At 41.2% G+C, this 16,172-nt stretch overlaps 1 protein-coding gene across 4 annotated transcripts in view; it reads right to left on the reverse strand.

Moving 5' to 3' along the window:
- raraa (retinoic acid receptor, alpha a) overlaps positions 1-4,773 on the reverse strand; it is a 170,557-nt gene extending 165,784 nt beyond the window's left edge. For all 4 annotated transcript variants that reach the window (XM_053854141.1, XM_053854140.1, XM_053854139.1 and 1 more), the window contains exon 1: positions 4,535-4,773. The gene's annotated coding sequence lies outside the window, so the exon portion shown is untranslated. The remainder of the gene's footprint in view (positions 1-4,534) is intronic.
- Between the last annotated feature and the right edge of the window lie 11,399 nt (positions 4,774-16,172).

Consider the following 16,172-nt stretch of genomic DNA (forward strand, 5'->3'; position numbering starts at 1 on the left):
GATAAAACGTGATTTTCTAACCGTAAGGCTGCGATTTGACTGGTCACGTGACTTTCACGTTGGTGGCACAGTGCAACGGTGAGCTTTAGCCATTGAGCTGTAAATTGCAGCTTTAGCCTATGAAGGTAAAATGGGTGCAAAAGTGGCACATAGCCGTAACACAAGACTCGTATCCATGCGTCAGAGGCACATACGCGTAACTGTACATTTGCATCCGTAAACCCCGTGGCACGTGCATGTAAAAAGAAGATTTACATTCATACAAACACGAAAAGTAATTTCGCCTTCATTTTCTAAGTGCGCAGATACAAGTGGCTAAACACGAGCTCTTGAAACTGCAATTGTGACACATTGCTAAGTTTTCTACCACCGCCAAAACGGGTGCACAAGTTCCACATACTCATGATCAGAACACGATCCGTATGTGTGTGCACCCTTTTGCACCTCTTCTCGCACCTGTTAATAAAACTGATGCGCACTGATAGAAGTGGCGGCAATACGTGCCTGTTACTCCATGCGCGTTCCCGGTAGTCACGTGACGTCTATTGTCCAATCAGCTTTTTTTTATTACTAATTATGGGCCGTTTCTGTTCAGACAGTGCTTAAAAAGTGCAGTCTACGTTTACATGAAGAGTTGGACGTGTTAGAGTGGTAAAGCCACATATTGGTTTGCATTATTGTTGTAATATGCACTTTAGTTTGTGTGATTTATCAGTTTAGAAAGTCTACAGTTGAAACTGAAGTAGACAAATAAACCATCTTTCATTTTAATTCATGCTTCATTTGCCTTTATCTTAACATAAGAACAGCCTATAAGGAAGAACAATTATATATACACTGAATCACATATGGTTTATTATAATGCAGATTGATTTATTAGTTGTGTTTGCTGTAAAATACATGAGAAGAGGACCTTGAAAAATAATCACACATTTAATCGCAATTGCAATATTGAGAGAAAAAAAAAAAAAAAAAAAAAAAAAAAAAAAAAAAAAATCGCAATTAGATTATTTTCCTAATACCTAACTTATTGAGCATTTTCTTGAATTAAACATGTTCACGTATCTGAGTCGTTTATCTCCCGGCGAAGCTGTAGCTAGTCAGAAATCAGCTGATCACCGCACCTGCAATCTCAATGGGGCAGACGCACAGGTGGATCCCTTTTACAGTAAAACGCGAATAACGTCCCATGCCGTTTTGGTCATGAAGACAAGGGGGGTGGTTGTCTTGTATTAGGAGCATAACATAGACCAGGAGAGCAGATTTCGTCGCAGACGAACTGAGATGCTAAAGAGAAATGTTCACACTGTGATGAAGATCAATGAGAATGTGGCACAGAGAAGCTGTACTCCTACAGAGCGTAGTGACAGTCAGTCTGTTCAGTCCACAAGCAGTGTATACTGTAGCTATGATGTGAAAGAGGGAAGGGAAAAAAAACATGAAACTAGTGCAGAAGCAGCAGACGCTGTGGGACAAAAGGCACTGCAAATAGCAGCAGAAGTGGGCATGGCCCTGCCACAGTGATGATGCCCAGGCAACATCATCATCACCACCATTGCTAAAGAGATGAGGACAGATCTGATCAACATCAATGTATGTAATTTACTATGGTCGACACCTTGTGACGTCATGATGCAGACAAATCAAATGAGTGAATTTACTCCCTTCCCAAAATCTAGGCCATTTGTAATTCCTAAATAAAACCTCTGGCACCTCTGGCGTTCCAAATAACTTTCCAAATATACTTAATAATTATTATTATAACTATTGAACATTTTGAACATTGCTGATGTTCGGCCATGCAGCAAAATAAAAAAATGTAAGTACCTGAACAATGCCATTTGTTTAAGAGGCAAATATATAGTAATCAAGAGTTTCAACATTTCAGTCAACACTTAACAAAGATGTATCATTACAAATGTATTTACCGAGATTAAACTACTTGAGCAATGTTCTTGATCTTTTTAATAGATAAACAACAGCCATTTCCACCTCAAGGCCCACCCTTTGACGACGTAACATTTAGCTGTGAATCACACCAGAAACCAAGGTGACAAGCTGGCAGAACACTTTCTCACTTGTGACACACTGTCTTATACCGTCATGCATTTCCACAGAAAAAGGGCATGATGTCTGGCACATTTACAGCCAGCCTCAAAACAAGGCCTCATTAACGCCACAGCGTTGCAAATAAACCTCAACAAATCATTCAACGGAAACATAATCCTGCGATTAAAAGCCAGAACGTTTTTGGGAAGTAGTTGTTATAGCCTTCAATTGGGCTTAATAGACTCCAGACAGACTATAATCAGTGGTTTTAACAAGACAACATTTTTTATGAGATAACACCACAGGTTTTTGCAGCTGCAGGGAATGGGAGTCAAATCCAGTAACCTTCATAATGCCTTTTATACTATGCATTCTGGAACTCTAGGTTCGTTTTTTGACATTTTCATGTTCCCATTACATGCGTGACATTAAGGTAGAAAATGAAAGACAAATCTCTTGCTTCACTTCATGGGGCTGAATTACCAAGAAGCACCGTGCGCATGTGCTAATTTGCTGGTGCTGTCTTGAAATTTGCACAAGGGGCTGTACGATGGATAGGGTGATAACTTATTGGACAAGATTTACCTCAGAACAGTATACCCACACTGAGAATTTAACATCTAACAATAAATTTGATAAGCACAAACACTTGCAGCATTGGCCAGATGGCAAGGAACACGCTCAAGTTCCGATGCATGTGACAAGCAACACCAAACAAACAGAGCAGCTGGCTAAATACAAGAAACTCTACATAATGACATTAGTTAGAGAGTAAGACTCTCAGTCAGTGTTGACTGGTCCAAGTGGTCCACATACATTTTCTGACACGGTTGTCTGATTTGGTTCATACGAACACAGCAGGGTTTCTCACAGCAACTACACCCCACTTCGACTGCAGTTTTCCAAATATACTGTCATGCCACCACAACATCAGATGTTGATCTACCTGGAAATATTGACACAACATCTCTACCACGTCTTTTGCTAGCCACATACATCTCGGAGCATTCGTCCTCTCACACAGCCACAATTTAAAACAGGAATCTAAGAGAAATTTGAAACACTGAATTGCTCATCTGTATACATATTTAACATATTTTATTATAATATTTAAATATAAACAAGTGATTATGTAGGCGATAGACTCCAGTCATGCAGAGAACAGATCTGTATGTTAGTAGCTGGTCAGTTGCATCATTAAACATTTGGGTTTTCAAGACAGAGTGTTGTAAGTCAAACAAATGCACACAGTTACTTGTTGCAATGTTTATCATAATCGCCAGAATGATCATGTTAATTTTTCTTACCCATACTGCCCATCCCTTGCGGGCAATATACTAAAATGTCATGCACTGTATTGTTTAAAAGAGGAGAAGAGTGTCGGAAACACGCCTATTGAAATTCTAGATTGTAAACCGTTAATAATCTCTGCAGCCATCTATGCGCCATAACGCCCACGCTCTTGTTGGGCCTTAAAAACACTCTCTCAGCATACTCCAAAATGAGTGTTAATGCATCATCGCAACGCCTTCTAACTGGGCCACACGCTATTTCTCTCCTTTGAAAGAAACAAACCACAACATGCTCAGCTGATAACTTTTCACTTTTTCAGCACGAGAAAACATTTTACATAACACATTTTATTCAGCACAAAGCAAATCCAACCGGGCCATGAGCATTCAGTATCAAATAAAACATCAGTTTTACGAAGCTTTCAGAATTGATAAGTCAAGATCATGAACAACGTCAAGCAATTCAAGATAAGCATCAGTAAAAAGTTTTGCACAGACAAATCACATTGCACACTGAATTGGGAAATTTATGTCATTCCGCAACTGCAGCATAATTTGTTTCCTTAACAATGTAGAAAAACACAAGCAAATTGCCATGCAATCTACAGTAAATTGCTCACAAGTTTGTATTATAATAAACTGGTGTGGATGCAGAGTTAAGGTCTGTAATTTTAAGGACATTTTAAATGTAGTGATTTCACCCTTGCTCACATTTCATACATTTGAGGGGGGAAACAAATCATGAAACCCAAGCCTGATCTAAATGCACACAAACACATGTTGGTTTTAATACCATTCGATATTTGGAACAGCTGAGAACAACAGAAATGATATCGAGATACACACGTAATTTTATGTCTAGTATTTTCAAGGCGAAAATCGTGTGTCAAACTATATCATAACTGTAAATGCGTCTTTTCAAGTAGTTGAGCATCGTTAGCTAAGAATGCTAACTGCTACAGAAATAGCGTTTACAGCGCGTGTTATTGATTACGACTGAATATGAAAGACCAGCACGCTTGTCATTCCTTCTGAACTTCTGCTTGATAGACAGCACTGGAAAAGAGGTGACCCCGTGTGCATGCATGACGCATTAAACAGCAGCCTGGCAGGAAAAGCAGCGGTTAAGAGGCTGTGTGTGGCCGCGTGTTGCATGCTGTTGACAAGCTGTCACTGACAGTGGATGCTCATACCTGGGACCTGTTGACTCCTCCTCCTGGTGCCCTCCGGGCTGCAGCTCCGGGAAGTTTACCGCGCGGCTGCTTCACGCCGTGTCAAAGAAAAGTTTCCCGCCGGCTCAAATCATCCAGACAAAGAGTCCCCTGAGCGCTGGGAGTGTGTTAGCTTCCCCAGAAAAGTAACGCAAAGGGCGGCGAGACGCTTTCAGTGAGCAGGGAAGTTTGGCTCGCCTGTCGCCCATGCAACCATGGCAGTCACGTTCTCTGGCTGTGAAACCCAACACCACCCCCAACCCCGCCCCTTTGTCCTTATATGGGGTCAGTCCAAAAAAAAAAAAGTGCTTGTCCACTTGGTCCCGGCGGCAGAGAACAGACAGACCATTTCGTTTGGAATGCGCTGCAATATTTATAACCCGACGACAACATTGTCAGAGATAAATACCGTGTCCCATGGAATGCGTGTTTCGAATAGTTAGTTCATTGTTTCAAAGTAGCTATCGCATTACCACGGAACCGTGAGAAAAAGCGATTATATTGAAATGTGCATCTATCGCATAAAAATGGAATCAATCCATTTTCCATTGCGTGACTATGCCTCTGTGTCCAACTGAAAAAGCCATTAAAGCCTCCAAAACTACCCCCGTCAGGTTTAGCTACAGTCTTCTGTCTCTGTTGGAAGATAAGGAGACATACAAAAGTATGTTGGAACACATTCAGCATTTTGACCAACGACCTTGATGGGATGGAAATGAGTGTCTGACCTCTACTGTTCATACATGTTGTTTTTATAACTGACGCACTAATTTGACATACATCATAAAGCTGCCTACTGGTATTAATTTCGAGCTGACACGCCTCCTGCGTAGTATTCAGACAGCAAATAAATATCTAATAATCTGTGACCTATTTATCTACACACTTGTGTTTTTAAAAGTCTGGTGTTGCAAGGAAATCTTTCAGAACAATGGAGAGTTGACACACAGTCTTATACGGATTTTTTTCTATTTAGCCCCATTACATTAACATCTGCCATATTGCATGAGAAACACCTCTTCGTCCAGATAACAAATAATATATCCCAGCGCTGCAAAATAACCTGCCAGTCACAAATCTAGCACAAAATCATACCCAATAGAAAAAGCACTCATGTAAATGACAAATACCTCACTAATCTGATTGAGTTGCTTCAGGATGTAGGTCTTACTCAAGCTCAGTTCCACAGATCTGAGTGAAAAGTTTTGTCTGATATTGATACTCAAAATCTGTTAAAAACAGACCAAACTATTGCACTGTACAAAGAAGACAATAATTGAGGTCATTTCCAGCACTAAACTTTCTCATAAAGAGTTGCACTAACAGAGGGCATATAATAATAATAATAATAATTAAAAAACGAGGAGCAATGTGAAAGTTCATGAATTCTATTAACGAAAAGCCCTTTCATCGCAATATCTGTCTGAGAAATTGGAAGTACTGTCTGCTTTTACACAACGTGATTTAGCCAATGAATTCAACCTACTACAGAATCCACATTATATTACTTTTAGTTTTTTAGTATTTTACCTCCATATAATATACTATATATAATATAATATACATGTCATAAGTATTCACAGTTAACCTTATTGTGTTGTTGGTAAAACTGCTTTAGACAGAGAGACTTCTGAAGATAATTTGAACACGATATTTTTATTGTTTAGTAAGAATGATTAAAGATGTCTTGGGCACATTGTGGCAGTGCAATGTCACCCTCTTCCTCCATATGTCTGTCTCCTACCATCGATCACCAAGCATCTCTAATTTGACTTTGACTGAAAGATACATTGTGGTTTCTAGCTGTTTTCCACCATGAATTACCACATGAACCCATCAGTGTATGCAGGTGTATCAGCTCTGCACTTTGAGATGTGCAGAGTCAGACTGCATGTGAATCAACTGTGTGCCAAGGCATGCCATAGATACAAAGGTAACATTCAATAGCTTTGTGTCCCAGAAAGCAAGGTTTGATGACAAGTGGTACGTGTCCAGAATGATTGTGCATAAGGCCACCAGACGGCAAGTGACATACTTGTGTTATCAGTGTTACTTCTCATTTGCTTTTCATCTTCACCCTGTTTTACCGAGGCAGCAACAGAGAGAGACAGAGTATATCTACCTTGTTTCCTCTGCTGCCTTTGGGGCTTTGTATACAAAGTTGTGAGTGGCACTAAGCTGTGTCAGTTGTCACACATCACCTCAAAGACAAGGAATGCAGTGCTCAAGGGAAGGGAATGGCTGTGACATGGCCCTCTATGGCATGCATGTAAGCACAAACTGCAAGCCACATCAAATTCTAAATTAGTTGGGAAGTAACTTGAATTTGTGCAACAATTTTACTTTACTTTATATATACTTATAGGTACCTGCATCAATGAATAGAGCGGGTGGTGCTGGGTTTATTTACACCAGCATGCAGAATTATTTGAGCACGCAAATGTGTTTCCTCCACATATCAGTAGTTTGGCTTGTACTGCCTCTGGGGTCTCCTTAGCCCAGCTGCATCCTCTACATTGTAGCCAGGTTTATGCTGGAAGTTTGTGGGGTTGAATTTTAATGGCTCCTCCGACTGGTGCTCTATTTGTAGGTACAGATATAGCCTGCATTCTGACATGCACTGTACAGCTGTAGGGATATGTCATACATAGCGAAAGACATGTGATACACATTCCTTTGAAAGCTTTAGATAGACTTCCTGAATGCAACGAGGCTTCAGTCTGTCAAGCCTGACACGGTGCTTTGTCTGACATATGCATTAGCTTTGTGGCTGACTTCTGGACATGCAGAAAGAATCCGCATTTGGATATGGCAGTGGGATCCAAGAATTTTGATGATCCTGTCTTCATTTTCAAGACTTAGAAACCATGAAGGAGAGTGACAGACATGTTTGACACTGGTATTTTCCCTACGGTTTACAGATCCCTTGACGATGATTGACTGGTGGATTCTTACAATGGTTTCTAAGATAAGGAATGATTTTTATGTTTAATTCCTGCCAAAGGACCAACTTGGTTTCGCAAAGACTACGGATCCAATCAAGTGAATTTTACAACACGGGAAAGAAAATCAATTAGTCTGAGTTAGTTATTCGTTATTAATCCTCCAACAACCAGTGCATGGAAATAAATAAGTGAATGAATAAATAAATAACTGAATTTGAAAGTCACTGTTGAAACTCTACGTATCATTGCGGTATGTGAATAGTGATGCACTGACTGTCATCCCAGCTGTAGGAATGACTGATGGATTAGATGTTCATTTTCGGTCCACTTTCAAGGGCCCTCTGCCGGGCCATACTCTGTTGTGCATGTGGTACATTGGCCTCCATTTGAATCGGTGCTTAACAGACATGCACAACGTTGTTAACTAAACAAGACTTTTGAAAACAGCTTTTAATTCCATGGCATATTCATGAATATGATACAGAGCAGATGCTTTATAATTACAAAGTATTGCTTATCACTCTCTAAATTGTTCTTTGAATATTTAAAGAAAACCAATGTGGCTGACCACAGTAATGAAATTGAGCCTTTTGAAACACGGAGCGCTTTGCAATTCCATCTTTATCAGTGGTTACCTATTAAAACCCATGTCAATGCAGTCCCTGCAGATCATTATTGTTACAGGGCTGTAGTCCAGTGTTTCTCAGGTTTCACTTTATGAGCCCACATAGCAGGTGCTGGGTTTCCACCTCAGAATGTTGAGTAACCATTTACTGTCCAGCGTGAAAGCCCAGGGTTGCTTTCAAAGGCTTGTAACATTAGCCAGCTCGATCAATGCTTTCAACCCCCTGCATGAGGCCACATACCACATGTCATAGCCTGCTCCGCAGACAAACAGAGAAGGCAGTACAGTCTGGGGGCCCCTCCTCTGAGCGGGTGTCACCTACGCACAGCGTAAATATCACCACCAATATCAGCAGACAGTTTACAGTGGGGCAGATCCAGACATTAGAAACAGAAATAGCCACCAACTTTTCTTAAGTGTAGATAAAGGACGTATCTGGCAGACTGGTAGGAGCTAGAGAAAGATGAAGGTGAGCGTTGCCAAGACTTGGTGGTCAATCACCATCCGCAGAGGCCTTTGACTTTTAATTCCCCAAGTCTGCTGCTGCCTGTAGAAACCACATATTTATTTGGAACTCCCAGCAGCCGACCATTCATCACGCTGCAACCCCCTTTATTAGCTTGTCATCTATAGTCAGGAGTAATGGGGAAACCGTCAAACCGCCACTCGACCAACCACTATGCAATGAGACTGGAGGCTGCAACAGTTGATGGAATGAAGGAGGCTTAAGAATTCAGAAAAAAAAGTCTTGACATTAGCTGACTGTGCCACACATAACTGCCAAAGAGTCTGGGCATGCATGGATTTTAACTAATAAAGGCCACCATCCTCAGGAGAGAAGCAGTGGAATTGATACTTCATGTGGTGAACCAGCTCTTATTTATTTCAGTTGGGGAAGTCAGACAATGGATCATGAGGTCCGGCATCACCAGTTACTTGCAGGTGCCACTCAGCTCTTTTTAGTAGACGTGATTGGTAGACAGTTTGGGATTCAAATTTGATTTTTTAAAATTTATTTCTAAAAATGGAGATCAAACATGTGATACATGAAATGGTTTGGTGTAAACCTCAAGGTACTAGCTATATCTAATTTCCTTCTTTTTTTTGTGTCAAGTAAGAATTGGAAGCATGGAAGTGGATGAGACTGAATTCCTGTTATGGAAATAGGGAGCATGCTGTGAGAACAAAAGATGAGATAACGTGCAAACGATACACAGCAGAGCACGACTGTACATGGACACGCACACCCGTCTCCAGCCACACACAGGGCTGGGCCTCCAAACCCACTCAAATCTCTTCTCAATATCACCTGTGAGAGAGAAAACCCATTATACAGTTTAATTTTCTCGTTCTCGTTTTTTTCCCTCCTGGCAAAAAAAAAGATGATTTCTCAAACCTCTGACAGCCGAGCCTTTTGCAGGATTTAGTCCATCTGAAAACATGTGGTAAGCCTTGTGGAATGTTTTAAATGGGTCCCAGATGTGGGCTCCCGACAGTTTTAACCCATTGCTTTTCTCGCTCTCTCTATTTGGAGATATTTGCCAGAGGTCTGAGCAGTATCAAAAACTCCAACTCAGTCCTCTTTATTGTCACGTTTGGTTACTTTCAAAGCATTAAGGCCCACTGAACTGTAGGTTAATGTAATTTGCCATGAAGCTAAAAAACTCCTCTCATGCCACATTAACCCAGAATAAAGGATGAATGTGCGCTTCTGTTGCCAGACGATACAACCACTGCAGACATGGCATAGTTCAACCACTTGCAAACAACCATTCGGGTTACAGGTTCTTTAAAAATGAGACGTTCACGATTGATCTTGTGTGCTATTGCGACAAACTTGTGCAATTGGATTCAATGTATTTCCCATTGAGGGTTTTGAAAACATTTCAGAGGCTAGGATGAATGCAATAAGAACAATATGTGCATACCTGTGGGAGCACATCTGTCACAGCATACGGCTGTAATGAGGTCTGCAACAACAATACAACTTGTGCCAGCAAAAATAATGTCACAAGCGATATTGATGAGTAAGTACTTTGGAACAGAACAAATTATACTGGTTGTAGTCGAGTACACAGCCCTCTAAACTCGCGCCCTCACCAATTGTCACAAACTTCGTTTTGTTACTGTAAGAAAATCACAGACACCAGTGACCCAAGTATGGATGTCTTGGGAACAAGGGAAGTTTTGGGTCTTTTAGCGTCAGCTGCTGCCCCTGCTACCTAAGATTTGTATATAAAAAGAGTGAAGATAGATGGATGGACTGATGGGCTTTTAACTCTTATTCTTTGTCCATCCCAAATTAGAAAATGATGTTGAATCTTGGAACATTTTTTGGCTTGTGTGCATTGTATTGCCAGGCCTTTCTGGATGGATAAGCAATCCTCAGCCCAAATGACTCTTCTACCCACAATGGAAAATGGGGAGTTGCCTCTGTGTTGCCAACTGAGGACAAATTCAGGAGTGTTTTGAATTGGCAATGTTAGGCATCAAAATAACTCCAGCAATTGATAAATGCCAAGAGCCGATGAAGATGGTTGTTTCATATTGACAGTGGAGAATAGTGTGCCAAGACCCAGAATTTCTTCTACGTCCAGTTCTGAGCATCATTTGTAACGTAGCACTTCCAACAAACTAAAGTAACTCTGTTCATGTGTCCCCCGATGAAACACCAAGGTCGCAGTTCTTTCCTTTCTCTCTCCTGTTTCATAGAGCAGTTGTCCAACACCCCCCACAGCATGCCTTCTAGCATCTCGGCCTGAGCGCCATTCCGGACAATCATAACAGACAGGTAGGGTGCATGAGCCAATACTGAGAACTGCTTTTACATTGAGGGGGAAAGAAAAGAGGCAGGCCGTCGCTTCAGCTGCGAGTGGGTGAACAGGCGAGAACAAGGGAGTGACGGAGATGGCAAAAAGAGAGGGTGGGAATAGTTTAGCATGCGGCTCTTAGCAGGATACCGTAGGCCATATGAGGCCAGAGCAGGCTGGGAAAGATTGTTACTGCTTTAAGCCTCCACATGTGAATGCACCACATACTCTGCACTATTTTTTATTCTCCCTCCCAACCATCTCCCCGAGGAAAGACAAGCTTTAAAGAAGAAGCCGGAACAACTGCTAATTCAGATTTCCACAGAATTGAGGAAGGAGCGTGCTTTGTTGTTCTCCTCACTGCGCGACTTTTCTTGCATACTTCTCTAATAATGCTGCCATGTGTTTAGGTCATATAAATAGGTTTCAAGGGAATGAATCCACTTGAGGCAAGATCTCAGTCCCTACCTGCCTCAAGTGGAGAAGTTTAAGTATCTCGGGGTGTTGTTCTCATGTGAGGGGATTAGGGATTTGGTCGGCGAATTGGGGCAGCAGGGGCGGTATCGCAATCCCTTTGCCGCACTGTTGTCCATAAGAGAGAGCTGAGCCAGAAGGCAAAGCTCTCTATATACCGATCAATCTTCGTCCCGACCCTCACCTGCGGTCATGAGCTTTGGGTCATGACCAAGAGAGCAAGGTCCCGGATACAAGCGGCTGAAATGGTTTTCTCCGAAGGGTGGCAGGCGTCTCCCTTAGAGATAGGGTGAGAAGTTCTGTCACTCGGGAGAGGCTCGGAGTAGAGCCGCTGCTTCTCCACATTGAGAGGAGTCAGTTGAGGTGGTTCGGGCATCTCATCAGGATGCCCTCTGGACGTCTCCCTTTGGAGGTGTTCCAGACACGTCCAGCTGGGAGGAGACCGAGGGGTCGACCCAGGACCAGGTGGAGAGATTATATCTCTACGCTGGCCTGGGAGTGTCTCGGGATCCCCCAGTCGGAGCTGGTGGATGCTGCTTGGGAGAAGGGCGTTTGGCGTGACCTCCTGAAGCTGCTGCCCCCGCGACCCGGCAACGGATAAGCGGACGACAATGGATGGATGGATGGGAATGAATCAGAATGTACAAAAACGTGTCTACAAAACACACAATGTGACTTAATTGTTTGCAAAGTCGCATAAGAAAATGTGCAGATATTCCACTTTGTTTTATCAACTGTCGCTTTATATATTCGAAACAATATAGTAGGATGAGCTGCTAACTACTGTTGCAAGCGTAGGTAGCGTGTGAAATTCCACAGCAAACAAGTATTGTGAGGCACAAACTGGCCATTGTGCTCCTTCTCTATCATAACTTTCTGTATCTTGTTCACACAAAGTCTTTCTACGCAGATTATGCCTGCTCAATATTTAATGCATGGCAGGACAATTCTTTCACAGAAAATCTGCATATCTGCCATGCCATCTTGGAATCATGTCTTTGGCTCAGAGCAAGGCTTGGGAAAATATGCAAACAAGTTTTATTGTTGTGTACTTGGTATTTGGTTAACTAAATCAGAAATGTTCCAAACCACATAAATCTGCAATATTGGAATGCCACAATGTATTTTTCACATACAGCATATTTGATGGTTTGTGGTTTTACTGCTTGTTTTTTTTTAAATTCATTAAAGCGCTGTGTTTTTACTGACTTCATACTTTATGACAGTCAGTATCAGGGGATGATTCACCTCTGTCAGCAGCATATTAATATGATCCTCATGAAATGGTTGGGTCTTAAAGTATGAAGCCTTATAATCTAGATCCATCTAGATTATTTTATGTAAAAGCATAAAATAGATTTGCCATGTTGCATTATACAGACATATATACTCATTTTACTTTTACAGAGCCTCAGTCTGTCACGCAAATGTCATCTAACAGAATGAGACTTGAATAATTTAACTACTTTTACAACTAAAGTGTTTGAAGTTTTAAAAGATCTGGATGGTTTTTTTTTTTTTTTTATAAGAAGTTTCAATGAGTTGTACTGAAATTTGAAAGCTTTAGATGTTTGTTAAAAAAAATCATCACTAGCAGTAGTGATGGTGAAAAATTGGACATAACTTGAGTGTCAACCTGTGTGTGACTTTACTGACACAGGTAGCTGGAGCCTTTCCCTGAAGTGTGAGGCGAGAGACGCCCTGAACACATCACAAAGAGAGAGAGAGACCAGGTCTCATTTTCTATGTGAGTAAAAAAAAAAAAAAAGATGAAGCTATAGACAAGTCTTCATTACTCCAGCCGCCCTCCCACTACGTCCACTCCAGGTGGTTGTGTTGCCCATCTCCACATGTTCTCCTTCCCAGCATCTCATCAGAGAATTTAGAGAGTATGTCCCTTTAATGAGACCGCCTGTGAAAATAATGGTGCATTAATGACATTTCTATGGGGGCCAATGAGCTGGAACAACAGAGGAAAGACTAAATCACAAATCAATTCCAACAAATGTAATTAAGGCTTAATTAGCCTCCTGGGTGTCACCAGAATGCCATGGAGGGGTTCAAAATGAGGAGGACGCGCAAAGGAGAAAGGCGGGAAGTGAAGGAGGAAACAAGACAGAGTGAGGGGAAAGGGAACTGGTCATGGGTCATGAGCACAGAATCTAAACCAAGTGTGCCGGCTGCACAACATCAGTGCTTCGCCACAGTTATCAAACAATATTCAGACGTTTGACACTGACTGAAGCCATCGGAAATGCTCTCTTCTGTGTACTAAGAGTGTGGCTTTTGGCACGTGCCAGAGCGGTTTTAAAGTGGAGGGCTGATTCAAATGCAACACTTCCAGCGTGGAGCCGCACAGCCAGCGCTGCATAGAGAAGTGCTAATTCTCTATAAAAACAGCAGCGTGTACGGTTAAGCCCAGCAACATTCTGGTGTTAAAAAGAAAGGAGAGGGGGAGAAAAAACAACAGAAGAGGAAAAAAAAAAGAAATGCAAAACCGCAGGGAAGCTTACAGAGGACTGGCCTGGTTCGCTGGATGCCAGATCACACAAACACACACGCTCTCACGCCAATAAATGAGCTTCATAAAACGCAATTAAAACCCTGGGCACTAATTTAGTGGAAATAGCAGCCTGTTAAAAAGCGAGGAGCGCAAGAAAAACGAGGAGCAGACAGAGGTGGTGAGAAAGAAGTTTCTGAGCTCAGCCAGAACTTTTCCTCTTTTGCTGTCATACAATAATGCAAAACATGCCACAGTGGTAATTTCTGCTGGCTTGTGGCCTGCGCATGATCAGAGGCTGACTGAGTTACAGTGGATTCCCTTTAATGTGGCACACACTTCACACACTTGAAACCTAAATAAAGAGAATATTTATCTACATAACCAGGATATACAACATTTCATGTGAAATTTGAGAGCCACTTTGACAGCATCCAGTTCAAATGTGAACACGGTCGCGACACTTTGGTCTGTCATATAGTGATAATAAAGAAAACATATTGTTGCTGTTATGTGTGGCTCAACATAATGTCCTTGCTGATTTTTGAATTATTGCAAGTAGGGCTACCAATAGATTCGAATTTTAAATCTTGTTTAATCACACTAAAACAGAGTTCAATCACAATTAATTGCAAATTAAACTCTTGTCTTGATAAAATATTCCTTCTAGCTACATTTAGAACAAATAAAAGAAAGTAATCCATTTCCCCACTCCTATCTCAAACCGTGAGCGTAGGCAGCAGCATTCTCTTGAGCGGCACGTCACCATTCTAAAGCTGCTTGGCAATCATCACCATGGGTCAATGTCTGTGAATTAAATGTTGGGAGGAGTGTTTTCCCTTTACTTTGATTTATCAAAGACAGACGTTAGTTGTAACCTATGAATTGAATTCACCCCTGAGTTGATAAACAGTAAATTCTCAGTAGTTGAGTCACACAACCCTGAGTGAGTCCTGGCTTATGTGACTCAATTATTGACTTGCTCGCAGATTCTTATACCCAGTGTCTCCTTTTAAGTATCTTCATGGTCATAAGTGACGTGTCAAGCCACTTTTGATTTGCTATTATTAATAATTGATCATAAAAGATCCAATTTAAATAAGGCAACTGGACCCAATCTCCAGAAGCTGATGATGATTGTTTATAAAATAGCTTATAAAATTAAAATCTATAATCATATCATAATGATAAATGCATCTGTTTTGCAAAGCTCAGAGACTCTTTAGACTTCCTAGAGATTCTAACTCTATAAAATTCATGCTTGATTTAATAGGACCTTTCAATTCTTGCTCAGCGTTATTCAGTATAACACCAGCTAAAGCGTTCACCAGCAAACTGAATGTTGTGCAATCTCACATCTTGACAGAGACGACTGTCTCGGCGAATGCTCTCTGCCTCAATACTTCATAAACCACCATTCAGCTTCTCTTCCTTGTTAGGTTTACTGCCGAGTATCATCTGACCTTCATCACGCTCGACATCCTCCTTTACGACTCACCTTAATCTACAGCTTTAAATGATAATCATGTAGCATGCAGAGTCGTAAAAATGACAAATATCACCGTAATATCAATAAAAAGCTCATATATTAGACATAAGCACTCAGGACATAAAAGACATCATCAAGTCATGTGCCTCGATAAATTTAATATGTTAAATACGTTGCTAGACACGTCTCGGGTGCAGTTGGAAATAAAAGTTAGCTCCTTGGTGATGCGCCTCGCATATGATCAATTTAGAGCATGTTTCTCAGCCAGCTACATTAAACATACAAAGGAAGACATTAATAAAAGACGCTGAGTCTGTAACGACATTATCATTAATAAAGAATACATATCCGAGATGACGGTTCCAGCACCCACTAGCAGAAAGAAGATATAGATATGGTAACATCTGCTGAGGTGAAATGAAAATAATCTGTCAGGCATTCCACCTCAGAATGCTATTGTCCTTTGATCCTTTTTTCAGTTTAGAAAGCACCGTCTCAGCATGAAGCTTCTAGTTTATAGTGAATATGAGCGCAGTCTGCATGAAGATTTGTGTTTTCTAGTTTTCAGATACTACCTTATTCAATTTTCTATCATAAATAGCATTTCATTGTTCACTTACTGCTCTACTTTTTGTCAACTTGTTCAATTCAGCTCCCTAGCCGATCACCTGGCTGAAACCTTTAAAAAGTGTCCAAGCTTTGGATCGAATGCCAAATTGTCCTAACTCCTCCAAATATTTAGTCGCGGTCCCTAAATTTACTCTCACCGCATACATT

The sequence above is a fragment of the Synchiropus splendidus genome, chromosome 1 (genome assembly GCF_027744825.2).
Source record: "Synchiropus splendidus isolate RoL2022-P1 chromosome 1, RoL_Sspl_1.0, whole genome shotgun sequence".
In the NCBI taxonomy this organism is placed as follows: domain Eukaryota; kingdom Metazoa; phylum Chordata; class Actinopteri; order Syngnathiformes; family Callionymidae; genus Synchiropus; species Synchiropus splendidus.